The 27485-nt window shown below is 39.3% G+C and overlaps 1 long non-coding RNA gene across 2 annotated transcripts; it reads left to right on the top strand.

Moving 5' to 3' along the window:
• Positions 1-20165: 20165 nt before the first annotated feature.
• Positions 20166-24414, top strand: LOC127475419 (uncharacterized). Of its 2 annotated transcripts, XR_007906212.1 has the most exons (4): positions 20166-20321; positions 21672-21739; positions 22442-22545; positions 24377-24414. It is a non-coding gene; the product is annotated as an uncharacterized LOC127475419 (long non-coding RNA). The 2 variants fall into 2 exon arrangements; XR_007906211.1 differs by lacking the exon at positions 21672-21739.
• The last annotated feature ends 3071 nt before the right edge of the window (positions 24415-27485 follow it).

Here is a 27485-nt window from a genome sequence, read left to right on the forward strand (position 1 = left end):
TTGCTGATGCACTGAAATGAGAAATTCCGTTATAAAGTTTTTGCCATCAGCAATGGTCAGGTACTTGACAATGAATCAGAACTAACATTTGCTTTATGAGACTTTGAACATACTGAAAAGGTAAAATACACAAAATACAACAAAATAGCCATGATAACACCAAAGGCTGTCTTTGTGACATGCATTTTAAGAAGAGCAGCACCTACTGAACTGGAGATCTGCAAGCATTTAGCCATTTAAAAAAGATTATATGTGTGTCCTTTCTATGCACACATGTATATATATCTGGTTGGGCAAGAAGGTTTATATAAACAAAGATAAGTCAATCTTGAACTGCATGTGAGCACATTTACTGCACACATTAGGCATGTATCTTTAAAATAAAATGTATCCTATGTAACTAAGACAAAAGTAAGTATCTTTGCTTTATCCAAGTCCCTGCCTTCACCTGCCATGCGAGAGAGTGAAGGAAAACGGTATGAATTTCATATGGAAAAGAGAAAGTGCTATTAATGTCCTAACAAAATGAAGGAAGCAGTGTCTATCGCTGTTTTAACTGCTTTCTAGATGTCCAGATGTAATGCAGCATCAGAACTCTGGGTGATTGTACATGCTACCTACAGTGCAACAGTGAGGTATAGCAGAGTAAGTGAAGTACAGTTTTAGCAGCCCCTGACAGTGTAGGTAGAGAAAGAGGGGTCTATTATAATGATTTCCCATGGAGATGAGTGCCAATCAAGTGGAAAAAAGAACCTCTGAAGGTCATCACCAAGGAAAATGATATAGTATATTTTTTTCTGGCATCCAAGTTAGATCGCAGTGCTCAAGAAGACAGTAGGAATACATACGTACTGTGCACGTACACCTGTGTGCATTGGTTTGCTGTGCACTACATAATAATACCTGGGGTTATAATGGATTCTCTTTGGACAGGCAGAGCAGAGGAAGATGAGATGTTTGGGTCATGTCTTGCAGAGAGAGGGTGAGAGCCTGAAGATGGTGATTCTGCAAGATTGAATAACACAGACATAACTATAGGGTGGGAGGGTTGCTGTAGCAGTGTTGAAACATCACTGCTGGGCACACTTGCAGGTTAACCAGACAGGGAAGAGAGTTAGGGAACACTTACCATCATGCCATTAGCCAGTTTTACATCATCTAATTGATACCTTTCCATCACTGCCTAGTTTGTGCTTCAAATTCAAAGTTTTTAAGTAGTTTTCCGTCTGTCTTTTTATTTCCTGGTTCCATAAAGTGTTACTTAAAGATACTATGTATTTTTCATGTAGTGTATATATATATATATTTCATATACTATATGAAATATAGTATACTAGTATTTTTCATACTATGCTTTTCTGCAGGACATTCAGTCAGATTTTTTTTTTTGGTTTCCAAGTTATGTGACTTTTTAATCTGATTGTGTTTGTCTTAATTGTTCTTTAAATTATTGTGCGCCATACAGAGAGGTCTTTAAAAAAAAGAATAGGATATCCTTAACTCAAAAAATATATAAAAAGCACTAGGCTATAGCACTGACCATGTCATAAATTCTGTCTCTCTTCAGGCTGTCTATTCCTCCTCTAATGATTCCAATTTTTAACTGGTTAGCAAAATACAGTTATCTCCTTGTTAAAATAAACAGACTTCAGTGGACTTTTGAATTCATACATATTTTAGAAACAAAAAACATGTGTTAATAAAGCCACTTTAAAGAGAATACCTCAACATATTATATAAATTATTTTTTCACTTCTCCGCATCGTCTCCCCTGCATCCTGATGTCAGTCATAGGTAGCAACTAATCTGGAAGGCAAAGTTGAGGAGAACAGAGTGGAAGGGAAAGGTACAGTTTTCCTTCTTGTCTAGAAAATGCTTTGTACAGTGCTAATGGAAGACAGTTTCTTCTGGGGAAGAAATGCTAATGTGAAATTTTCTCTTTCTCTCAGCGCAGTCGTACATTAGAGATATTTGTAGCAGTGGAGATGCAGACTGCAGTAGGTGGATGAATATTTACCCAAGAAAATTTGAGCCATGCCCTTTCATTTTCAGAGAGCCGCCACCTAATCTCAGTGTAGCATCAAGACAAAGGACACATCATTCCGTTTGCGCCTGCCCTGCAAAAAAAAAGAAAAAAAGGGAGGGGGGCGTTGGTGATGGGGAGAAAAAACCCACAACCCTTTGTGAATGCTATTAGAATAATGGTCTGGGGGGAAAAAAAAAAGATAAAATACAAATTTCACTCCAATCTGGGTTGGATTACTTCCCCATGCCCCTGCCTTTATTGGGCGATTTGGAGTTTCATTAGAATTCAGAATTCCTGCAGAAAGAAAAACCACAGTGGCACGGACTTCTCTTTCAAGGGGATTGCAGGCTGACCCATCAAAATGAAAAGGCTCAATGTTTTGCTGACAGGTCCCTGAGCAGGCCTGAGTGACAGCTTCATTTCAGCACTTCTCAGATGAGATTTGAATTGGGGGGTGGAGGAGGTAGTAGGAGAGAGACTTTGTTCCCTAAAAAGTGTCAGTGTCAAACTCTGCAGTTCAAGTTCTAGTGTCTGAGGTACAAAACCGAGTCAGAAATCATCTTCGACTTGCCCGCTTCCCAATTTATTATTAATGTCTCTCTAATATTAGCACACATGAAGCTTCGTTTAAATCTTAGAGTTCATGTCGAGCGTACGTTGTTCCTTTTATTGGAAATAAAAAAGGTAGAAGAAGATGGATTAAAGTACAGTGAACTGCTGTGTAATGTCTGCATCAAAGATTACTTAGTGGCATTTTTCTGTTGTGATAATCAAAACGTTAGTGAGAGCCTGATCCTACCTTTTGTCTGTGGGAATAGGAGCAAATTTCTTCTTATAAATTGAACTAGGTGATTCTGCCTGCAAAAGAAATGTGGATAGGAAAATACCTGAAGGCGTTCTCAGTTTAAAGTTCAGAAACAGACTTGAGTCTACTTCATGCTATCCTAAATAAGCAACCCTTTATTGTTTATCTCAGTAGAAAAAAATGGTGAAAACTTTGCAAACCTGTCCTGCCATGCAGGCAAGGGGAACCAGAGAAGCGTCTTAACCAGTTCATATAAGGGAAGTAAAACTCATTCATTTCCTCCTTGTTCCATTGCTAAAGGTTGGTTCGATGTCTGCAGGGCCATTAGCAAATTGTTTTTCCTAAAAGTTTATTTTATTTTCCAGGTATCTGGTCTTCATAACTTTTATGAATTATCTTTATTTTCCTCCCTTCTGGGGCCTATTAATGTGTACTTTAGCTTGAGTACAAAATGCAACTGATGGAGTTTGCTTTTAGGAGCTATCACAAATAGAGAGACAGAAAAAAGTTAACCTGATTTTTTAGACAATATTAGAAAATTAGGTTTGAAAATACAGATCTTCAAAGTAACATTGATTCTTACACCTTATTCCTATACATTATGATGTCACCCCATCAGTAACTGTCACAAAACAAGATATTATTCCATAGCACAAATCTGTTCTTCAGAATGAAATCAAATTTTATGTATTAAATTCACTTTGGAACAAATTCTTCTCTAATTTATATTGATGGAAAGCTGTAGTAACTTCAGAAACGTACAGGCTTTACCTTCTAGGTAGAAAAAGAGTTTTGAACTCTCTAAGAGAGAGGTATATTAAGCTTTAAATCTTATGTGAATGTGACTAACGGGGCTGTGTTAGTATTGTTGTACTGTAAGTGTTTATATTGAATGCAACAGCCAATAATGACATAAAATCCATGTAAATGATCAGAATGTATGTTAGGACCATCCCGAGGAAGCTTTATCTTGTAAACTTTCACTAATTGTTCATGGTTTGCTTTTCTTTAAAGAACTGCTTGTGCATTGAGAAAATGGAGAGCAAAGACACTAAAACTACAAAGCCTCCCAAGGCTTCATTTATGTCTTGTCCTATTTCTACATTTTAAGAAATATTGCTACTTTTAGGTTCTGTATTTTACTGAGCACAGAGCAAAAAGCTCACTTTGCTCAAAACAAGCCTCCTTGTGTAAAAGTTAAGTGTCTTTTATGGAGAAGGAAATTCTTCCCCGATTCAAGGGATGCCCTGCATTATATTCCTTATATACTTTCATAATGGACTTTTATAATCAAGTTTTTGTATATTGTGAAGCTCAGGGGCCAATTTCATTTCTGAAGCCAAAAGGCCTATCAGCCTCTGTACTTCTTTATCCCAGGGATGAATTTGGTTTCAGACTTTTAAAAGAATCAACCTGGCAACAGCATGATTTTGAGATTAAATATGCAATGAAAAATTGTTCAACCTAGAGGCACAAATTTCTCTTATTAAAATCAGTGTGTGGGTTCAACTGACTTTGTAATAGCAGTAGGAAATGGGTATGAGAAAGGGCACATTAAAAAAAAAATTACATTAAATACCAAATTAAATATTGCATTTTTTAAGAGTCTTGTTTGAGACTCCAAGATACTTCTCAAGCATTGGGAGCAGAAACTGGATATTGAGAACAGTAAGGCAAATACTTAGAGAAACACAGAGTTAGAAGAGGAATATCCTGTCCTGAAATTTAAGACAAAAGATCAGGTCCAGTTAGGCTTGATAGAGAAATGTGATATTTGGTTCTTGTAAAGCCAAAATGGGCAAAATATTGATACACTATACTAGGAAAAAATCCTGTGCTGATTGAATTGACTTTCACATTCTTTGCACAACTTCAAAAAATGTTTTTTGTATGAGCAGCCACATAAACTGAAGTCTGTGAGTTCAGATTTGTCAGGATTCAGTCTGTGGGTCGGTGGCAAAGCTGTGTGAGTTGAACCTGCTGCCAGTCCAGGGCACTGCCAGAAATTACTGGTTTGCTCAAGCTTTGTGCTGAGAAACTTGTTCTCTGTTGACTTTTTCTTGCTCCCTGTGTTGATAAAAGCTAGGAAGTGCTTCTGGAAGTTGTGTGCTGTGTTTTGTGAGTCCCTGCCTGAGCTAATGAGGGAGGGAGAGCAGGAGAGGACTTGGCAGTGCATGTCCCATGTCTGAACATCCCCGTTTTCTCTTCCACTCTCCCTCCAAACTTGCCCTCCTCTTTCACACTCTTATTGAAACTGGTTCGGGTAGATCTCATGTGCTAAAGTGGAGTTTGAAGCAAACAAGGTGGGCAAAGTTGAAGGAGATACCTGCAAGCTGTGCTCCCGACTCATCCTCTCCATTGATACCAGGTCACAGCGGTGGCTGCAGTGAGACAACAGGTCAGGCCCCGTGTTCAAGCCAGGCTAGATCTGCTCTGCTTTACTCCTTTATATAGTCTCCCCAGTTTCAACAGGGATGCCCTTCTGAGGAGGGTAAGTCAGAGAGGCTTAAAAATGTGTGTGCTGTAATGCCATTGTAATGTATTAGCTGGTCTATTTTTAGATGCAGTGAGCTGTACTGTGCTTTTACCAGTGAGACTGTAGATGTAAAATCTGTCAAGGGAAAGGTGGGTCTTTTTGGGGGGATTTTTGAGGATTGGAGATACTTAATCAGCTCAGGTGTTACAAATATTGCATAAAGAGCTTCCAGAAGAGGATAGACAGGACGAGAAACTGTTGTAGAGAAGTTGCTTGAAGAAAGATACTTTTGTAATTATGAAAGTTAAAACCAGCAGCATGTTGTTAAAAATGCATTAAAATGTTTACCTGGATGTTGATTCTTCATATGAATAAGCTGTGAAGGCATTTAGGCCCCAACATCAGCTTGACATATAAGCAGGGGGGCTTTACTTTAAGCTTGGGCTTAAGTACTTTGTCGAATGCAGCTATTTTCCACAAACAGAAATATTAAAAGTATTGAACTTCTAGTTTCTTGTGCTACTGTCCTCATCTCACATCCTGACCTTATACCATATCTTATGCTTTCCTTGCAGCACTTTTCAGCAAGGAACTGTCATCTCACCTTGGCATCTTTGGGTGTGACGTAATCCAAGATCAAAAATCTCCATCAAGTTTTACCACATCATCAGTTTTGCTGACACTTCATTGTTCATAAAGCACCAAAATGTAACTCTTGCTTTCAAACTCTTTCCCTGACTTCAACGTGATAATGAATGTGAAGGGTTTGCATGGAGGTGGTAAAACTTTTTTATTTACCCCCCCCCTTTTTTTTTTCCTCCAGGTTCACACCAGATAGGCATTTTTTACAGCCTGAAAGGGGATGTTTTCTTTTGTTAATAGCTTACAATCAGATGAAAGGACTCATCACTCTATTTTAGTGCTCCACCACATGGCGTGTATCTTTTATAAATTACAGGCTGGCGTTGTGTGCACTGGGGGAGAGAAAGGTTGGTTTTCTTGCTGTGAGCCATCCTGCCTAATTGTCGTATGCAAATAAAAGCAATTATAAGGCTTTTAGGGTGAAGGGATGACAGCTGAGTTTGGCAGTTGAGGAGGCCTCACCCACCTTGTTGTCATAGCAACAGGGAGGAAAAGGACAAAATGGTGTGTATACAGTGGAAACATTTATTTTGGTTAAAGAATTAAAAATACATATACCGCTGTTAGCATGCAACATCAATATGTGTAATGAATGGGTTTGTTTAAAACATTAGAGAAATTAAACTGTATTTATTCCTTGGCCCTTTAAATGATCCTTGTCATCTAACTACCATTTACAAACCATCACTTGTGATTTTATCTGCTACTTTTAAAGTTATGAACAGATCATAACAATCCAGCCAATAATTAGGAGATTACAAGTTTCTGTGTTTTAGTGCATCTATTTCAATGTAACTGGACCCAGAGCTGCATGAAAGAGAGGGACATTCAGTGGTGTGTCCGTGAAGGGGAAACACTGAAAAATAATAACCTATTAGCAGTCCATAAAGTTCAATATAAAATATGTTTGTGCTAAAGTGTTAAACAAGTAGAACAAATAGCGTGCTAGTAGCATACAAAATTAAAACGAGTCACAAATGGATATTTTCTATGGCAATTTATTTCACAATTACTCTTGTGGAAGCTTTCATGAATTAAATATGAGTTCTATCTTGAAATTAGGTGTTATAAGGCTAAATTACAAGAGGCAGCCAGTAATTGAGGTGGCTGAAACACGGGGTCTAGTGAACTAATCTCTTGCTGTGCCACGTGGCTGTCCCCTCGCCAATGGGAAACCTCCCCATCACAAAAACAGAGGCAGCTGAGAAAAATTGATTTCTCATCTGAGCCATATTTGATAGCTTTTGAAATCGAAAATTGAAATTAACTAACCTAAGCCCCGTTGTAACAAAAGAGCAAATTAAATATGCAACATGGCTTCCTATTGGCAGCAAGAGGGCCTGCCAAGGTAAATTTGTAAATAGAGTTTAAGATGCAATCCTCCCCCCTCCTCTTTTTCCTTTCTCTCAGCGCAAAAAGTATAAGTCTGCAATGGCTTAATAAATTATTTATTAAAAAAAAAAAAAAAATTCATCAGCTGCAAATGGCCACTGTGGTTAAGGTCTTCCATGGAGAAAATCATTGCATTAGAAGAGCTCATTGAATGAAGCATCGAATTAAAATTATCCACCGTCATCCTTGAGTTTGTAATCAATTGTACATGAAGAGACTATGTTTTCTTCCAAAGAAAACTTTTATGAATGGAAGTTTACAAAAACAACAGCAAAAAAAAAACCCAAACCAAAATCAGACCGGTCATTTAGACTTTACAGATAGCTAGAGCTCAGATACACATTTTTATTCTTTCTTTTCATTAACCCCAAACAATAATGGCATAATGGCTTTCTGAGCTTGGTGGAGTATCCACATGCTTGCCTTTTGTCTTGCTTTTACACATCCTAACACATTACAAAGGATTCTGACAGTGAATGCTAATGATTCAAAAGGTGCTTCTGCAGAGCTGTGGATTTACAGTGGGATTCCCTGAAATGAAGGCAGCCAACAAAATCAGTGATGCCATGCTCTAAATACTGTTTTCTGTCCTTTTAAAAGGAGGAGGGGGGGCAGAAACAAACACAGCCAAGACATCAGCCCTCAGCATTCCTCTCTTACGGGTTTTCTGCTTTTCTCTGCCCAGATTTGCATGGGAAAACAAATGATTTCATTCCAATACTTGAGTAGAAGCATGTATAAAGATATAGAGCCAGATCCCTGTCTGCATAAATCAGGATAGTTTCTTTAACTTCAGAGGATTTATGCTACTCTGCATCATCTGAAGATCCATCTCATGAAATTGTTCCACTTTCCTGCCGAGGCTGTTCAGATCTGAACTGTATAAAATCTAGTGACAACTGTAATGGAGGATATTACACTTAGCCTGTCTGTCATCCCAGGGATCTTGTAAAATCATTTTCTGTTCTAATTTATTACTTTTAGTGTCAATCAGCTGCTGACAAGCTGAGTAACATCATTAGGCATTGAGTTCATCTACTCAGCACTTTTTAAATGCAGTTTAAGTAGTTGTCTCATTATGTGTAGTAGGATGGAAAGTCAAGGTTCAAGGAGTTTTCCTTTTTGGCAGAGATATTGTTGAAGCCTCTACTATTATCTTTGAAGGAAAAAAAAACCACACAAGAAAATAGGTCTTTTTTATTTTTAAAGATTTGAAAGAATGAAAAGAAGGCAGCGAAACGCAGTAAAACTCACTGTAGAAACTTTGGTTCTGATTTCCCACTGCTTTACTTTGTATTTACCTCAGATGCACGAGTTGAAAGGTGTGAGGATGCAGAGAGGCAGTGATGAATTGGGGATTTTGTATAATGTGGAGCTGATGGCTTCCAGCCATGAACTAATAAGTGGTTGGGGTTCATCTCCTAACTGAGAGGCTGCTATTGCTGTGCTGAGAATATAATGGATGGAAAGAAACCGTGCACCAATCCTGTAATAGAAAACATTGATTTCACCAGCCCCCAAATAGAGCCTGGTTTTATTTAACACTACTACACGCCAGAAGTATCTCCACAGCTCTGAGTGTGGCAAGGTAAGACTGAAACTAGACAAGTTTGTTTGGAATAATTTTCAGGGTTGTTTTTAAAATAAAATGTGAGCATAGAAAATGTCAGGGCAGACAGCAAAAGCCCTCCAACTTCATCCCCTATGAGGAACCTGAGGGCTTGACTCTGGGCTGGATCCCAAAGAGGGGCCTCATGGCTATCCCTCAGAAGAGCTCCCTCGTCCCTTGGCTACTTCCCAGCAGCAGTTCATGTCAGAAGATTCTGTTCCTATGTCAGTCTCCATGTTTCTCCATTTGAATATGGTTCTTCATATATATCTTTGAATACCTGTCTAGGTAATAAACTGTTTGTCTTAAGAAGTCCCAAAACTGCTGAGAGGTACTGATTCAAGGACAGCTAAGAGTAGTGATCCTTTTTGGGAAGCCCCAATTAACTGGTGTAGCATGAAGCTGAAGAGCAGAAATACAGTGCTGGGCTGGCTGGTGACCATGTGATTTTTCTCTCTGTAACATGGCTATTTAGTGCCTATTTCTCATATAGTTCTATGATGTGTGATTAGGGAGACAAAGTAGTCATCCTATTACAGTGGAATGGAGTTTACCAAAATTTAGGAGAGGCTACTTGAAGCCTGGAAAAACTAGTTAAACTGGTGGAAGGAAGTCACAGTTTTTCTAGTGTGAATGACTATTTAGGATACTATGGTCTTATTTCCTTACATTTCAGAGGAAGAAGAGCAAGTTATGTCATGTAGAAATAGCACAGAGAAAGGATACTGCATGTTTTGTGAAGGGTGCTGAGGATGTGCTCCTTTGATGGAGTAGTGGTTTATCATGTTCATGCTGCATCGATGATTTCATCAGGGAAGCTGAGAAATCAGCTGTGTGTAACATTACATTAGTGTGGCTGAAACTTTTTCTAAATGCATTTTATTTCATAAATAAAAATAAATACAAAAGCTTTTTACCAGTCCTGTCTAAAACTTTTGGAACACAATCATTCCTGATTAATAATGGTATCAAATATGTGTGGTATAATGTTCCTGTCAAACACAAGCAAATAAGGTTATATGAAACAGCAAATATGTTGATAAGCATTCCTAGTTCACAGAAAATTATTACTGGTTTAAAGTCCAGGCCCCCTCCCCTCAATAAACTGCTTTATATGACATTCTGTACATTTTAGATATAGTTACCAAAGCCAGCAGCTTTCATGGTATCCATCCAACAGGATATTGTAATCAGAGTGCCAGTAATTCTGGGAAGCATCAAAAAAATGTTTCAGAGGATGTTTAGTTAGAAGAAAATCACAGCAGAGGCAAATCTGAACTGCTCAAGCAAAAGGAAAATTTCCTGCCGAACTGTAGAACAAATTCTACAAATAATTGCACCTACTGGACAAGTTAGATAAGGATGCAGTACACATTTTAAAATAGTAATCTTGAAACTGCATATGTAGCTGTAAAGTGCATATGGGTGCATCTTGCTATAAGTAGTATCTTTGTATTACATGTGAATGGCTCATTTTTGAGTTTATACCTTTAAAGATAACCTTTTATTTTTCTTATTAGATCAATCATTAGAATTAAGAGAATATTAATATATGGCAACAGTTATATTATGGAAGGGTATCAATTCCTGCATTCCAGGAGTGTAATTCTGTTAATAGGCACAAATCCTACAGGGACCCCAATATATGGGTTGTCTTGTAAACTCTTAAATTAGGCTTCAAAACAGAATGTATTTAAACATGTTTAATGGGAATAATTTGGCTTATACATCTATATCAAGGTAAGCAAATGAGAATGGGGGGGAAATCCCAATTTTTCAACTCAGTTGCTTCAAACTGAGTCATAGCTTTGTGCTTTATATAGCAACAAGGCCCTGATTAAGCACTTAAGCATGTGCTTAAGGTTAAGCATGTGATTAAGTGCTTTGCTGACCTAGGGCTTAAGTACCCTGTAAAGCATTGGAAAAATGAATAAATCAAATTTAGGTCAAATCCAGCCCTGTGCCACACACCTATGGTAATAGCACAGCAGAAGGGAGGAAAGCTTTGCCTTCCGAGGCTGGAAGCAGCAGGGCGGGATTACAGCCTGACATTCCGGGGAGCGCTGGGGAGCGGGAGCAAGCGACTGTGACAGCCCCTGCCCCGGGAGGGCACGGGCTGCCAGCCAGAGGCCTCGCAGGTCCTCAGCTGGCTGTCACACACTCCTCAGTCTGCAGCCACAGGAGCCCGGGGGCAGCGCTGCTGCTTTTCACAGAGCAGGGTCTGTTCGGGTGCCCACGGGGCAGCCGCGTGTCCTGCCCTAAAGGCGTGGCCCTGGTACTGCAAGGATGCTCAGTGCTGCTCCTCTCTCCCTCCGTTCTCCTCCTCACCTTACACCCTGGGAGGGAAACGCTGCAGGAGTCTGCATTTCCTTGGGGGATAAGCACCGGAATCATCTTTCATAAGCCTCAGTGGAATTTGGATGCCCAGTTCAGATGTTGGTGCTGGAAGCCCCTCTGTGGGGATCCCTGCCCGTGGGACAGTCACACCTCCCACAAGGATGCACCAAACAGCTGCTTTTGTCTCTGCTTGCAGCAAAGGTGGTGCTTGGGTGGCTAATGGTGAGAACTGGAAACATTTGGGAAACAGGGACTGTAGTGATGGACAATGGATAAGCATAAAAAAAAGGAAGGGGTTCTCTCTGGATGAGCATTCCCAGCAGTGCTGGACATTGTTCTAATGCTGCCTAGACTTCTGTGATCTGGAAGCTGGCATTGAAAACTGTAATGGAAAAGACATTTTGACTTTGTTATTAACTTGATCAAAACCAGTCACTGCAGAGATGTACTTAAAAAAACCCGTGAATTCCCACAAATCCTGTTTTGGTAGTTACATCATTCAGTGTTCTGGAGAAGGGTAAAGCAAAGAGAGGACCCAAAAGATGAAGACAAGGTTAAGTTTCAAGGGATGTGGATCGAGAATGCATCCTTAGAAAAGGAAAAAAAAAATCTAAAAGAATTCATAGGTCCTACAAAGAGTGGTATTGTAGCACTTAAAATATTTCGATTCTCTCTTCTTTCTTATCCCTGGCTTCTCTCTGGACGGAAAAAAGAAAAAAAAGTCTTTCAAACTCTAGAACTTCCAGGTACTGGAAAAGAGGAATACATCTTGTGCTGTCACTGCAGAGTTATCCCTACAGTACCACCTCCAGTGGAAGTCTAGCTGCAGGCAAGAGTTATACAATATCACAGAGGGAGATTAAGCATTACATTTCTTGTGGTTGCTGGAAGGAGATATTATTGCTGTTTCAGTGGAGAGATTTATAGCAGTACTTAATGAATGCTACTAGTTTTCTTATCAGTTGGTAACCATACACATGTGCATGTGGAAATATTACATTAAGTCTTTATAAAACGCCTTGAAAAAGTTGGATATTAGTATTTGTGGCAAATTTGGCAGCACAATGGAACTGTGTTAATATAATGGCATGGTATTGTTAGGTTGGGCATGTGCTATTGGATAGAATACAGACAAAATTTGCCTGACTGGTTTTAGGAGTTTTCTAAATGAAAAAATTCCTGGTCATCTATCCTAAGGAATGTGCAGAGTGTTACAGGTATCAGTCTCACTCTATTTCTATGAAAATATCATAGGTCAGAAACAGTTCAGAAACTAAATGCAAATTAATAAAAATACAAAGCTTTTAATGATATTTCCCACTTTAGCTCTGTTTGAATCAGAGCTGTATGTGAGTCATCAGCAAAATAGGAGCTATTAAGATGGATCAGAAAGATGTGAGACTTAGGAGTTCCTGGAAAAAAAAAATTCAAATATTATTGTAATCATGCTGATCTACTAGCATCTTTTCCTGGTTTTTATGTAGTAGAGAGCCCTAATGAGAAACTGGAAGGTGGCAGTCAGTGCAGAGAATTGACTTTTCCCTTTCCAGAATCTTTACTTAGAAGCACTAAAGTCTGAGCATCCCAGTAAATCTGCAAGAAAAAAAAAATCTTATTTAAATTCTTTTAGATACAACATTTATTCTGCCCTCTGACTGGGTGCATTAATATTCTATGATCATGCATAGATAGCTGCATGGTAAATATATATTTGTACATTGAGCTGAAGTGAAGTTTTCATTAAGCTGATCACAGGCAAATTATTAGGCTTAGAAGCAGCTTTTTATGTCTCAGTGCAACATCTCTAAGTTCATGACTGGTATCAAGAGTCATTCACTTGAATGCTTGTAGGTGCAGCTTTTTTTCCTTCAGGAAGAGAGATTTATTACGAGATCCTGCTATTGAAACCTCAGTCAAGATTAGGTGTAAAGACAACACAGAATAGGTAAATAGCATCTCTGGGTACTTGCCATCAAAGGATGTGATAGAGTATTCTCAGATGGAAGAGACAGGTCTGATATTGCATATTAGTGGAGTTAAAGTATATGAGGTATTGAAAATATTCATGCCTCTGCAGTGATGGGGAAAAGGCAGAAGCTTTTGGCTTGGATGTTTTAGATAATTAAGAGCAACAAAAGATTATGTTGGAAGCAGATTTGCTGAAGATAGATAGTATATTCTTGCTAAAGAAATGGGATATATAGTATAGTGGTCTCACAGCCCTTTTTCTTCTCTTTTTTAAAAGGAAAGAGCACTTCCATCTTCTAAGTGCATTGTAGGATGCATAATCAGACTCATGGCAAGTAATGAAATGACTTTTCCTGCTCTAATAATATTCCTTCCAGAATTTATCAGAGTTTTGCAACAGTATTTGCAGTCCGAGATTACCATAACATAGATATATTCCAAAATTTGGATGAAAGAAACCTACTGTATCACAGAATTTTTAAAGAGAATTTGAGTGTGTAAATTAATTTGACTAGTGTTGAACAAAAGCATCTTATTTTATTGAATTTCCATCACCTTTTTCTAGATGGTAGTGAAGTGGTAAGTAAGAGGGCTAATTATGTATGATTTTAAAATGTACATTTGTTATTAATTTTGTGATGTGCATTCTTTTTCCGTCTGCAGTCTTTTGCGTAAACTCTCTGCTCTGACTTACCTTTGGGGATAAAGGATTGGGGCTTGTCCCAGAGCAATGCTTCCTGGCTGTGGTTTGTGTCCTTTATTGGTCCATGGGGCCACGCTGTGCTGTCGTGGCACAAATTGTAGAGGTCCCCAGGCACGATGTGTTCTGCTGGGTGACACCATTAGTGCCTCTCTCCATGTAGAGGACTCAGAGCACCAAAGACATCCTGTAGAATAGGAAAAATCCTTTTTTTTTTTTTTTTTTGCCAAAGCCTGCATGGAAAGCTCTGAATGAGGAAGGCCATGATGTTGTTACCTGTTGGCAACTGTTATCACTCACAGCTGCTTCACCTCGAACTGCGTTGCAGACCTGCCCTTAAAGGAGTTCATGTGAGTGCCAATTATTGATTTATTAATGTAAGCATTGCCAGTGTTTTCCTGATAAAATTCTTGGCAAGTGCCATCATGATCATTTCAGACCTAGAATGCACCAAGTAGACAGGAAGATAAGTTAGATACAATTTTTGAGTTGTAGTTAAGAATATGTAGTCTAACTCTCTATATGGTTAGCTCTTTAAGCACAGATAGAAAATTTTGACATGTTTTAGAAATAAGTTGATATTGGACAATGTACTTCATAACATTTCACACCATCTGTACATAGGAAATGCAGAGATATCTTTTAGTGCTTACTTACTAAAGATGCAAATTGTTTGTCTAAATAATAAAATATTTAAGGTTGGAATTCATCTTTTTAATTAAAATTTTCCCAAGGCAAGTCAGATTGCTGCAGCACAGAGAGATTTGCTGATACTTGTGTAATGTGTTTTTTATAATGCTGATGGTGACAGACAAACTCCGTTATGTGCCACTCTTGTTGTCTGTTATTAATATTTTTGTATCAATGATGAGAAGAGCAGCAGTAACGATTGCAGTCGATGAGCCACAATAAATAGTAGCAAATGCATTCTAACCTCTGACTCTGTGACAAACAGCGTGGGTACTATCTGCAGCTCTGGTTTTAATTTCAATGGCATCAAAGGGAAGCTCAAGAGCTTCAGAAAATAACTCTGGCACCATGGCTTAGATAAAATAAAATGCTTACCCACAGACATAAATTACTATGGGAATAAAAAGACTACACCAAAATGACATAGTTTCATAATGGTCTTAAATCAAGAAATAGAGGACAGTGAGCACAGCTCCCAAATTGCAACAGTCACACTCTTTGATGAGTGGGTTTTTTTGGCACTAACTAACCTAACAGGTTTCTTCAAGAAGTGGTACTTGATGGCATATCCTCAGATTGTGTGGGGAAATTCAGTAGGACCACACTCCCATTTCATGAGAATTAATTCCCAGTGCACATTAGAAGATGTATTTTCACAGTTCTGACTGCAGCGTTGCACAACACCAACACATGTTCCTGTAGTTGGACTTTCATTGCCACTGAACTCATTGAATTTGAAACTGCATGTAATTACTTTAAGGCATAGTAAATCCTGCTCACCTCACTAGTGATGGCACTCCAAAAGCTACTGAATTTGCAGTCAAAGCCAAGACAACATTGCAACAAGATGAAAAGTCCTGGGCAAAGCATTTTGGAGGAGGAGGCACTCATCTTGGACCAAGTCCTGTGTGAGTATTTACATACATGACCACACAAAACTTGCTGAACTCACCTATGGAAACTGTTTTTAATTCTTAATAATCCCTGTCTAAGTATTCTTGCTGTAGTATCTACATAGCCTTCTTCACTGGAGTTACTAATATTCTTCTCTATAAGTTCCTCATGCCTTATTCCTTATTCTCATCTCAGTGTATGGGATTTTTTTGTCTAGTCAAGGGGGCTTGACAAGCTGACCTGACTATAAATAAGAAAACCAGTTCTGCTTCTCTGAGTGATGGAGAAACAGATTACATCACTGAAATAGTTTTCCATTAGCTACCTCTGATTTCCCTGTGCCTAGAAAGGTAGAGTTCTAGAGATCTCTGGAGGGAAAGATCCTAGAGACATACTATACCTCTAAGAAGGAGCAGATGTGCCCCCAGAAATTGTGCATGAGAAATCAGTGCAAGGATAGAAGTAGTAATCTGGATATGCCTACACTGTTTCCACTTCTGGGATTGACTATATACTGGCATTCAGACCAAACGCTGATCACCAAGATGGTCACCATGGTTCAGACCATAACTTTTCCATGCATTAAACAAAAGAACGAGATAAACCCCTTTTGAGTATATTATTCTGTATTGATACATAATAATAGTTGTTAATGAACCACGTTGACCTCCACTGAAATCACTTATTCATTACTACAAAAGGAATTGGGCCAATTCCACTCCAGTATATATCCCATTTGTGGTACCTGTGGAGATGGTTCAGTCTGACTTCCTACGAAAATCTAAAATTCCATCACAGTTCTTATGTTTAAATGCACTGAGACACAAGTAAGCTATTAATGTATTACTGTTGTTATTTGTAAGTCTGTTAGTTACCCACTGAAGTTTTCAGTGCCTCACTTTGTAAACTTCCATTTAAAATACCTCACATGAAAAAAGTTGGAACTCACTGGTGCTGCAGTCTCAAGTTGATTTACTTGAGGTCCTGAGAATCCAGTGGCTCAAAAGAGATTTTCATTACTGCAGTGAGAAGCACCTCTGTATCTTGTATCTCATTCTAGGGGATTTTAAATGCCTGACAGCTATAGCCTACATAGAAATCAGTTTTTTGTCCGAGTCATAAAAATAGTACTGGTTGCCAGACACACTTAAAAGGAAGTGATCACTGAACCTGGTTTTTCAGTCTTAGAAGGTTCTTTGGTAGGTTTTCAGTGCAACTTCCACAGACTGAGTCTTTACACAGAGGAACAAAAACCTCATGTTTAAGTTCATCTTGTGGACTTCTTTTAAGAAGTAAGGGGTTTTGGTAGCATTTTTTTTGTATCTCAAGGGGGAGAAAAAGTCTTTTGATACTTTTTTTCCTTCAAAAGAAGAATAGGGAAGGACAAAAGCAGAAAAAATAAACCTGATATTCTTTTCTTCAGTGATAGAAGAGAATCCTGTTGTGACCACTGTACCTGAAAAAAAGTTCCTCAAAACACTGAGGAAAAAAGTGGACATTTATTTTGAACTACAGAAAAACTAGTTTCTGCTGGAAAGTTAAATGCATTTACCTTCGGAGAAATACTTGTCAAAGTCTATAGGGGGAAAAAAAAAGACAAAAGCCCATATAATTTCTGATTTTTTACTAGATCCTGAGATACAGGTGGTTTTTAGAAAGCACAGATCAGGTGTGGGAGTATATGAAAGCTCACCTTTGCACTCCTGTAATCTTAGTCACTTGTTTCAAGCTGGAAGATGGCTTTAACTTCTACCAGCATCAAATAGCACCTGGACCATTCTGCTCCCCACAGGCCATCTGTGATCTGCATACCACCCTTTGCAATTATTGGTACAGTGAGTAATTACTTCTGATGTTAGATATAGCTCCAACTTTCCATTAAAAAGACAAGACACAGATGAGGTATCCCCTCTGGAATTCTTAGTGCCAGAAGTAGAAGTAACCTGGTGGGTCAAAGGGTTTCCAGGTTGACACATGCTGCACTCAGTCAAGAGACTTGACTTGTCCTCACTTCAGGCTCAGGACACCTTTTCTAAGAGTGCTTTTGATCTAAAAGGCTGATGAAAAGAACCCTGGTGATCTGCATCCTCTGGTGTTTGTAGCTCAGTGCTGTGCTAGTCAGCAGAATACACCCTTCCAACAGACAAGGAAAAATCACATCTTTGTCTTCCGTAAGTAGGAATTGCTGACTTTATATTAATTTTTGCTCATAAACCTGATGTTTGTGTGGAAATGTTTTATGTGAATACATTTTATTGTACTCTACCTGTTTTCCCTTGATTCTGTATAACGCTGACTACTTGCTCTGTGCTGGAGCAGGTCTTTAAGCCATGCTGAGCTTTTCCTTCTTGTGAGGCACAGCAGAAGATTCTAGGCATTATATTCTTCTAAAATATGTGACACACACTGTCCAGAGATTTCAAACTTTACGAGTAATTTGTTTTAACAACAAGCAACTGCCATAGGGGAGAATTACTCCCACTTCACACCTGCACTGTTGTGCAGCAGCAACCTGTAGATAAAAGGAAGAAAGTTCTGTCCATTATGGTTATTTTTTGGAGTTTTTTTCAGAGCTATTCTTTGTACTTCTGGCTCTTTGTGGCTGCACCAGCAGTTTCCTTCTAGTTTGTGTGCCCTGCTACAATGTTATGATAAACAAAATCCACAAGGCTGCTATTGTAAAGTTTCTCAATGTGGTTTGTCACAAAGATATATGGAATTGTGGGCACTCTGAAATCCAGCTGATGTTCCAGAAAGGGAAAACTTTGTCTAAAAAGGAAACTAAGCATAAGGTGGTAAGGTTTGTGTCCACCTTCACTCTTGAGGTTCACTGGCTCAGGCTACAGAATGTTTTGTCAAAAAGACCAAGTGATTCACAGGTCATAAAGAACTGAAGTCTGGCAGAAGAAAGAGGTTCCCAAGCTTCAGACTGATACAATAATACTTATACACAGTAAAACTAGGTTGAATCCTATGGATTCAATATGAGCAGTGTAGCAAAGAAACAAGTAGGGCATTTCATGAAGTCTGAGTCTAATGTGATTTTTAAATGGTTGCAGATTGTAGTTACAGGTTCTAAAGAAAATCTACAGAGCTGCAGATAGAAAAGAAGGTATTTGTCTTTTGGTCAGGATATTTGCTTAGAGTTTAGTGCAGGACTAACCTTAAGAAATCATCATACTTATGTCATGCTAAATATTGAAGGAAGGACAGGCTGGAATCGCTGTTGACTGTCACTGGGAGAGGATGGTTTGATGTGTTTTGTGAATGACTGGACAAAACGGGTTCTGCTCCAGCAATCTTGACTCTTCCAGGACAAAACAGGTCCAGTTCCTTAGCACCCAGAGGAGGGGGTCGTATAGTTTGGTTTTCACTCCTTTCATTAGTGATACAGTTCATGCTGAAGACTAACCTGGGGGTATTGCACGTAACAAATGAGCACATACAGTGGTGATTTAATTACTCGTAGCCCTTTCTACTCAGCTACACACCTCATTTCTTGGTCTTACGCTGACTCCAAAGGCAGAATTCATTATCTGATTGGTCAAAATGCTGCTCTGGGCCCACTGCTTACTTGGCAGAATAGACAGGAGTTAAAAGAAGGATGAGGGGCTATTTCTGTGTGGGTTGGGTTTTTATTATTTTAAAATTTAAATAAGAGTCTGAATCACCGTAATATAAAGAGACCAAAATCAAACAACCGTGGTTCATTCCTGTGCTTTGATTTTTATACCCATGCATGTTTAAAAAAAAAAAAAAAAGAAAACTAAACATGTGTGCTGCCTTTTAATAAAGATCATATTAAAAATTCAATAAATAGCAATATCTCTGATCTCTTAACAAAAGCGTCTGGTGTACAGGAAATTAAATGAAAAAAAAACTTGTTAATCCTTTTTGATTTCTGTACATGGTAGCTGGAAGCAGAATTCTTTAGCTCACAGGATTCTCTTTTTGTCCTCCCTCTTTTACATTTCTTCCCCTTTTTTTTTTTCCTTTTTTTTTTTTTTTTTTTAATCTTCTCCAGCACAAACGTTGTCTGGGTAACCTCGGTGTAAATGCAGTCTGTTTCTCTGATACATTTTAAAAATAAATAATAAAAGAATAATAATAATAGTAAAAAAAAAAAAAAAGGAAGAAAAAGCCATCGTGTCATTGTCTCATCCCTGTGGCCTTGCTGTGAGGGATCCGTCTCGAACCAGGTGATAACCTGATAGACTTTATCTTGTCTTTTCTGGGCCTCCCTGAAGCCTGCCAACACTTCGGCTGGCTGTTAGGCATTTTAAATATCCCCCATGAGCCCTAACCTTACCCCTTTTCTCTTCTTGTCATCTGGAATGTCTCAGAGCTGTCAGAGGCTTGTTGCTTATTGATGTTTCCGTGTGTTTTATGTCTTTTCTGAGATATGACAGCCCCTGACACAGTGCTGATTTCAATCAGCCGGCTTCTGGAGAGGCCTAAGATTTTGTCCTCGCACGGTCCCAGCCGCCAGCGCACTTCAGAGGCCTCCATCTAATGAAAATGTTTCAGCAGGCGGAATAAAGGCCTGCTGCTCAACAAACAGCAGCTGATGAATTCACAAGACAAAAAAAAAAAAATGAAAGAAAAAAAAAAAAGAGGAGGAAACCCTCCCCCCCCAACCCTCTGCCTTTGTTATAAGAAAAGCAAGAGGAGAGAGTGACCTCCCGAGCCAAAGGTTTCGACACTGAATCAAATCCCTTTAGACCTGAACTGGCAGGCTGGGCCCGGCGTTGGATTACTTTATCACATCTTAGAGCGATGCTTGTATGTACCTCAGGACACCCTACGTGTACAGAGTGGATATTTTACCCCCCTTGCTTATTAAGTCAAGTCTCAGTGTCTGGTGGAAAGGGAAGGTCTGTCTGACAGAGCACCGGGAGGGGAAGGAAGCACATCCAAAACAGGGAGGGAGATGATTTGCATGGAGTAACCTCTTTGAAAGAAAGCAGGTTGTGGACTTGACTTGGAATCGCTGTGGGAGAACAGATATTTTTGTTCACAATCAGCTGAAAAAGAGAACGAGCTTTGAGGCAATAGAGCATTTGCTCTCTGGGTTTTGGTTGGGTCTTTTAGGCCCCGTCAGGGCAATGGGAGCCTTGTGCCCACTTGGGATGCTCTAGGTGCTGTTTGTGCTGCCTCTGTCACCTGCCTCGGGCACCAACACCGCTTCTCATGGCTCCTTTCTGCATCTCTGATGGGGGCAAAAGCAAAGGCAACAGCCATCCTCCATCTCCACCTGGAGAAACCTCTTGTAGGGTTTTCTTGCATCGTCCCAGGCAACCCCTTCCCTCTTGAGGCATTATCTGAAGCCACATCGATTCCCTAATCCCCTGATTTCAGCTGAAATTACACTACTGTGAGGCATCATTATCATCCAGGCTCTGATGCCTGCATCAGGGCATCGGCCCCCGCTGTGCTGGGTGCTGCACAGGCATAGCAGGAGAGCACAGCAGCTGCAGCAACACCTTGAATTGCTAATGCTGATGCTGTGGTCATTTCCTCCAGGATGTGCAGCTCATGTTATGCACTTTATCTATGTGATGAAGTGATTTTTTTAGAGGGATTTTACCTATCTGAGCCTGGGCTGTGGGATTAGGTTCATCAGCGGGTGAGATATGTCGAGGTTCATGTTTACTTCTTTATTTATGGGAGTTTGGTTGGGATTTTTTTGCTGTTTATTTTTAAACAGAGGAAAAACAATCTCTCCCTGTTCTCTAACTAACTAAATAAACACAGCCCACCCCACTTTTGAACATCAGTGAAATCTATATCTGCAGTGACTCAGATGGTTTTCTTAATAACAGAGAGAGCTCTTGGTGTAGCCTGATTCTGTCCTTCAGATGGAAGACTTTAATCCTGAGTCTTATTTTTCACAGCATTCAGCTACTGGTTTTTGAGCAACAAATTACATCCATGCCTCCAAGCCAAACAAGGAGTGAAAATTTCTATTTAAAAAAATGTGGAAATAATACTGTCTATCTACCTACAGTACAATTCCATTTTTAAAGTGCTTTGATATTTTTAACAATATTAATATAATAACAGCAGCATGTGCCTATTGGATTAGTCTGTATTTTATAACTTGGTATCCAATTTCTCCCTTGTTTCCTGCAGGACTGTCACTATTAATTTCTACTCCCATTTTTTCCGTCAGTGTGAACATTGTCATTGGACTATTGTTTGTAAGTGATAAGCAGCCCCTCATATTATTATTATTTCACTCCTGCTTGTTGAGCATCAACAAATCTACCAAAAATATTAAAAATTTGGTGGAAGTTTTAACTCTCTCTTTGCCAGATGTTCCCCCTTTCTTCAGCTCAAAGGAACATACTTGCTGCTATATTATCCAAGAATAAAAAAATAGTAGGAAACTAGTAGAAAGGCAATCTGTCACAGGGAAAAAAAAATACCTCAGGGGGTAAAGAATGCCTTCACAGTATGGCTTTAAGGTTTTAATTTATATTGGTCCTGACTCATGACACAGCCAGAGCAAGCCCAGGCCTGGGAGTCAGGTCTCCCACTGACCCTTGCATAGACTGGTGGGGAGAGAGATGTCAGCTGAAAACTCCCAGGGATCACGGGGCTGCCAAGCGCTTTGAAAATGACTGCCAATTTGGCCTAGTCTCAGCTGAACACATGCCCAAGAGGGAGGGAATGCCAGTAATAAAGCAGTTTAGAGGGGAAGGATATTTCTTTGGAGCTCCCAAACCTTTCCAGCCTTTTTGTGTGACGATATTGTTTGCGTACACGCAGCTCTCACAGGCACATACCTGCATGCATGCATGTGTGCACTCACTTCCAAAAACACAGGCTGCAAAGTAATGCATGAGGTTGATACCTTCTTCTGTGTTCACTGCAGCCAACCTGTCCCTCTTTAATTTCAGAAGATAGCAACAATTCCAAACCAAATTCAAGCCCATATAGACATTTATGGAGCAGAACAGGTGAATTCCAGAGACATTAGGAAACTCGTTCCTGTTAAATTAAGGTAAAACAAAATTCTGATTTTTCAGTGATGGGAGACAGTGTAAAACTGCAAAAAGATATAACTTTCTTGATAAGTTGTATCATTGTGGACAAATTTCTCCAAATTCAGATAATAAGTGAAAGTAAAGATTTCCAGTCTTGTTTTTTCACTCTTGCCTGTAAAAAAGTACTGTGCAGATGCTGCGCTTCTGTTAATATGAGTTGTTGTAAAAGAAACCCAATTTTAAACTTCAAATTGCTTTTTCTTCTGTTTTATTATACTCCATTATTCTGTTTCAAGGTTAAGAAAGGGGGGGCAAAAAAAGCTTTGTTGAGTCAACTCAAATATGAATGACTGCAGTTCATTCAAGCTTTTTCTTCTTCTTTTACTCAGATAAGTAGTGTCACTGGAGTAAATGATATTGCTCATTTGAGTAAAGGCTGCAAGATGAGGCCTAATATGAAGATGTGGGAAAGTGAATAGGAGGAAGAGTGGGGGGGAGAAAAACACCAGCTGTATTATTCATTTCCCAGAGCAGTGCATGAAGTGTGCCAGAAGTAAGAACTATTTGGTGCATGTAACATGACAATTAAGAATACCTAAATGAAAAAAAAAAAAGCAACAAACAAAGCACTGCTTGGCAAGCACATTCATCTGCTGCAGCATCTGCCTCCAATATGCTTTATACTTGCATAGATACATTTGGGAACTGAAAGGTAACAAGAATTTATCAAAGGATTAGCAAGCACTGATGCTGCCATTCACAACTGCTACAAATATAAATTGTCATAATCATATTATCCTTTCCTTAGTTTAATTTTTACCAGGATGGCTTTTGTCTGAAATGCCAAAATGTAATCTGGAATTGGATGGATGCTGACACAGCTGAAATATTTTGCATTAGTCACCATGTAAAATGTTTCCAGAAGTATTTTTTTGTATATGTGACTGTACTCAAATAGAGGCTTAACAAAGATTTAGAAGATGACAATATCTCCACCACTTCTTTCATTCAATTAAAAAGTTACAGTTTTTCATTGGAAGGTTTTTTGAAAAGTTCTGGTAAGGAGGATGGCATCAGTGTAAGATACAACCTACACAACAGTCCCACAGCTACAGTGTGAATATGCAGAGGTAGTTTCAAAGGTGTATTCAGACAGGCATAGAGCAGAGTGGTATCCAGTGAGAAGCAAATCTGTGGTTGTTTCAGTGAAACATGTTTATACTTAAGGAGTTTTGCAGTTACATGTCCCTCATGCAGTGAAGTCTTTCTACAAATCCACATCTTGCAGGTCTTCACATTTCAGAGCTGGAAGTATTTGTGATGGCATGTCCAAAGGCTTGTGTTTGTCACTGTTTTGAGCCCCAGAGGGGCTGAGAATTAGTTATCTGCCACAAGGAGTCAACACATAGCAACTCTGCTATGCCAAATGCCAGAGCAGGTCAGTGAGACACCTGGGCTCTCCTGGTAGCACTTCTGCTGCTGCTGAGTGCCTGGATCTGTTTGCAGAACTTGTCATTCAGTCTTAAAGTATATGCCACATGTGTATGCTGTGGTCTTAAAAACTCTATAGGTCATGTTCTAGTTTTCTTTATATGGTTGTACAGTGGAAAAATAGGAAATGGATAAGTGCAAAAACTAACCTTGGTTAGATGATTATCTCAGATGAGGTTAAGCACCACCTGTGAGTTGAATAGGACATTTAATCCAGAGTTTTGAAGTCCACAGGTCTGGGAAGTGGAGCCTTTTGTACACCACTGATGGGAGAAGGATCTGCTAAATGAAGGGAGAAAGAATTTGCACATATGAAATCATTGATCACGTATTTGTGTGCACATGATTTTTTTCTAGACAACCTCGGATGAAAAACCTTTTGATGTGAACCACAGAGGTACTGGGGATGGGACTAAGAGAATTTTAGTGCCTGTTCCCTGAATTATAGCTGGGATGCATGGTATGCTCCCCTTGAGCATATCATTGGGTTATGGCTGCTGGACAGACTTTTCCCTCTTCCCTCCTACTTTGTTCAGACTTAGGACTGTGTTTGCTGTTCTTGAGTCCCTCTAGACTATTCCTGAAATATCAAGTAAAATTTATCAGAGTCAATATACAGTTGTATGTGGATTTTCTCTGTAGAGAGTTCTTGGTAGCCACTACAAGTAGAGTTTCATTTTAGAGCATGAACAGCAAGAAGTTTCCCAGAGGCCAATAAAATTGATACCACAAACTGATTTCTTCCCCTCCTACATGTTTATTTCACCTTTCAACAATATTCTCTCCCAAAAGGAAATATAGGGCACAGCTGCTAACTCATTTTCTTTGTAAACACAAAGCATTAACCAGTCATGAGGCATTTCTCTGACTCTGTATCACTGGTGCATCCTTGGGAAGCAGAGTCAATGAGCAGATGAGCATGTGGTGCCATAACCCTGACTCAGTTTCCCAGATGTCTGGCTCCTAGCTCCTTTTGGGACTGAACCCTAAAAAACAGGAACTTTGGTCTTGCTCTGAGCTGTGTAGGCTCTGTAGGCTCCTTGGTGAACTTCAGCAGGGTGGTGTGTGCCTGAATTCTTTGCTGGATGGGCACTGTGAAATACTAAGGGCCATAATTGATGGGCTTTCAAACAGAGGCTGGTCCTCAAACCCCTCTAAACCAAATACTTTTACATTATTTTCTTCTTGTATTTGTCTGCAATTTTTTGGCTATTTCTTCCTTCATATCTGAAACCCACATAGTGTAAAAAATATCTCTTTGCTGGTTTCTAGGAATCTGAGATGCTTTTGCTTGATGGAAAGACAAAATGTAACTCTGAAAAGACTTGGCATTTTGGGAATGGTATTTAAGGCAATGGGAACGTGTTGGAGATTTCTCTTTCACTTTGTGAATTTAGTACAACCCAAACTCAGTTCTACATAATACATAAAGCTCAGGGTATCTGTCTTCCCCTGTAGACAGCAACACAATAACATAAGAAGGAAAAAACCTACCCAAGACAAACCCCTAGTTGATATCTCGCTTCTATTAAAGTGAAATACTGTAATGGAAATCAACACAGCTCTGGATCTGGCATTAGTTTTTCCTCTTTAACACAGATCATCCTGAAGTTTGGACAACAGAAATGTTACACAACTGTGGCTTTTCCATGTCAGGAACACACATCAATTCCTTTATATTGCTTTACTTTGAATGCAAAGTTTTGTGAATTAGGTTTGGGCCTTCATCCAAGATGCTCCAGGTCAAATCTGTCTTTGCTATGGCTTGATTTACTTCATTTTGCATGCACTAGAGAGAGTTTAAACCCCAGGTGGCGAAGTACTAAAGTATGAAACGCTGAAACAGAATCTGGTATGAGGAAAACAAATGGATGTTCTGCTGCCCTTTGCTCACTGGGACTTTCTAGTGAAGGTAAGAAGCCATAGTTTAGCTCAATCTGCATGATAAATCACGTGTGTTTGATGAACATGCTACTTTTAATTGTATGTCTTACAGTGTTAGTAAGTTATCTTACACGGACAGGTAGTGCCTGCCAAGTGGAGTTGGTTTCTTGGAAGGAGAACAAAAGATGAATAAGAAGAAATGAAAACAAAGTTTACCTGCTTTCTAATTTGTTTCAGTAACAGTAATGTGCTGGATGTTTTCCAAACATACAGAAAGCACAGTTGTGTCCACATGAGTTCACAACACCCAGACAATGAGCTGGGGAGAGAAGGTACAACGTGACAGCCAGAAGTCTGAGATGGGGTATTTTAGACACATTAGTGTTTGTCACATTAGTGAGCAGGAAAAAGAAGTCCAGTGAATGAGCAATAGTGATTCTCTGATGTAGTAAATAGAAGGGAGAGAAAGGAAATGAAAGGGAAAAAGAAAGGAGGGGAAAGGGAAAGGGAAAGGGAAAGGGAAGGGAAGGAAAGGAAAGGAAAGGAAAGGAAAGGAAAGGAAAGGAAAGGAAAGGAAAGGAAAGGAAAGGAAAGGAAAGGAAAGGAAAGGAAAGGAAAGGAAAGGAAAGGAAAGGAAAGGAAAGGAAAGGAAAGGAAAGGAAAGGAAAGGAAAGGAAAGGAAAGGAAAGGAAAAGAAAGGAAAGGAAAGGAAAGGAAAGGAAAGGAAAGGAGAATTTTAGGTATATTATATGTATGTATATACCTCTTTTCTTGCATTTACAGATTACTTACATAGTCTGTGTTCAGGTGATACAACAGATAGGGGGCTTTGAAGTAATACAGACTTGTAGAAAGACTGTCGGATAGAGGTAAATGGGAAAAGGTGGAAAGGCATAAGGCATAAGACCTTATTCTCCAGACCTCATCTGGTGTCTCATTTGCTGCTTCTAACACCACCAAAAGACCTCTGAGCACCATTATGCTGTTATTAATAATGGCTGTGTCATGATTTCTGCTCAGCAGTAACAGCCTTAGGCAGTGCCTGCTCAGTGATCTGTGTGCAGTCACTCTCCACCTCCCGGGATGCCAACAACAGGATGTTCTCAGCTCCTCTTGTAGCACTTCTTGTTTCATTTGTTCCCTTGTCCACACCTCTGATCACTCGCACCAAGGTCTTCTCTTATCCTGATACTGAAGTTCTTGAATTTATTTCCATGCTGTTGCCTTTCCCCTCGGGCTCTTTTTTCAGTAGGACCAGTGTATGTTGTGGGCAGACATCAAACTTCATAAAGAGAGATCAGAACTGCACCACAACCCGATGTCTTTGTAGCAGGAAAGACATGGTTGTGGTTAGACAAAAATGTGCAGTGGCAGGTCTCGGGCAGGGATGAGGTAAATGGTCCCCCTGTGTGCCCAACAAAACCTGTGGCTTGCCCTGCAACCCAGAGGACTCATTTCTAGTGAAAAATTAATAGTTTTCTGAAATAAAATTCCTTTCTGTAATATAATACGTGATGTTATGAATAAAACAAGAAAGACAAAGACTTTGACAAAATAAGCTGTAGAAATTTTCAGGAACTTT

The sequence above is a fragment of the Manacus candei genome, unplaced genomic scaffold, assembly GCF_025592945.1.
Source record: "Manacus candei isolate 608988 ecotype Guabito, Panama unplaced genomic scaffold, ASM2559294v1 h1tg000046l, whole genome shotgun sequence".
Lineage (NCBI taxonomy): Eukaryota > Metazoa > Chordata > Aves > Passeriformes > Pipridae > Manacus > Manacus candei.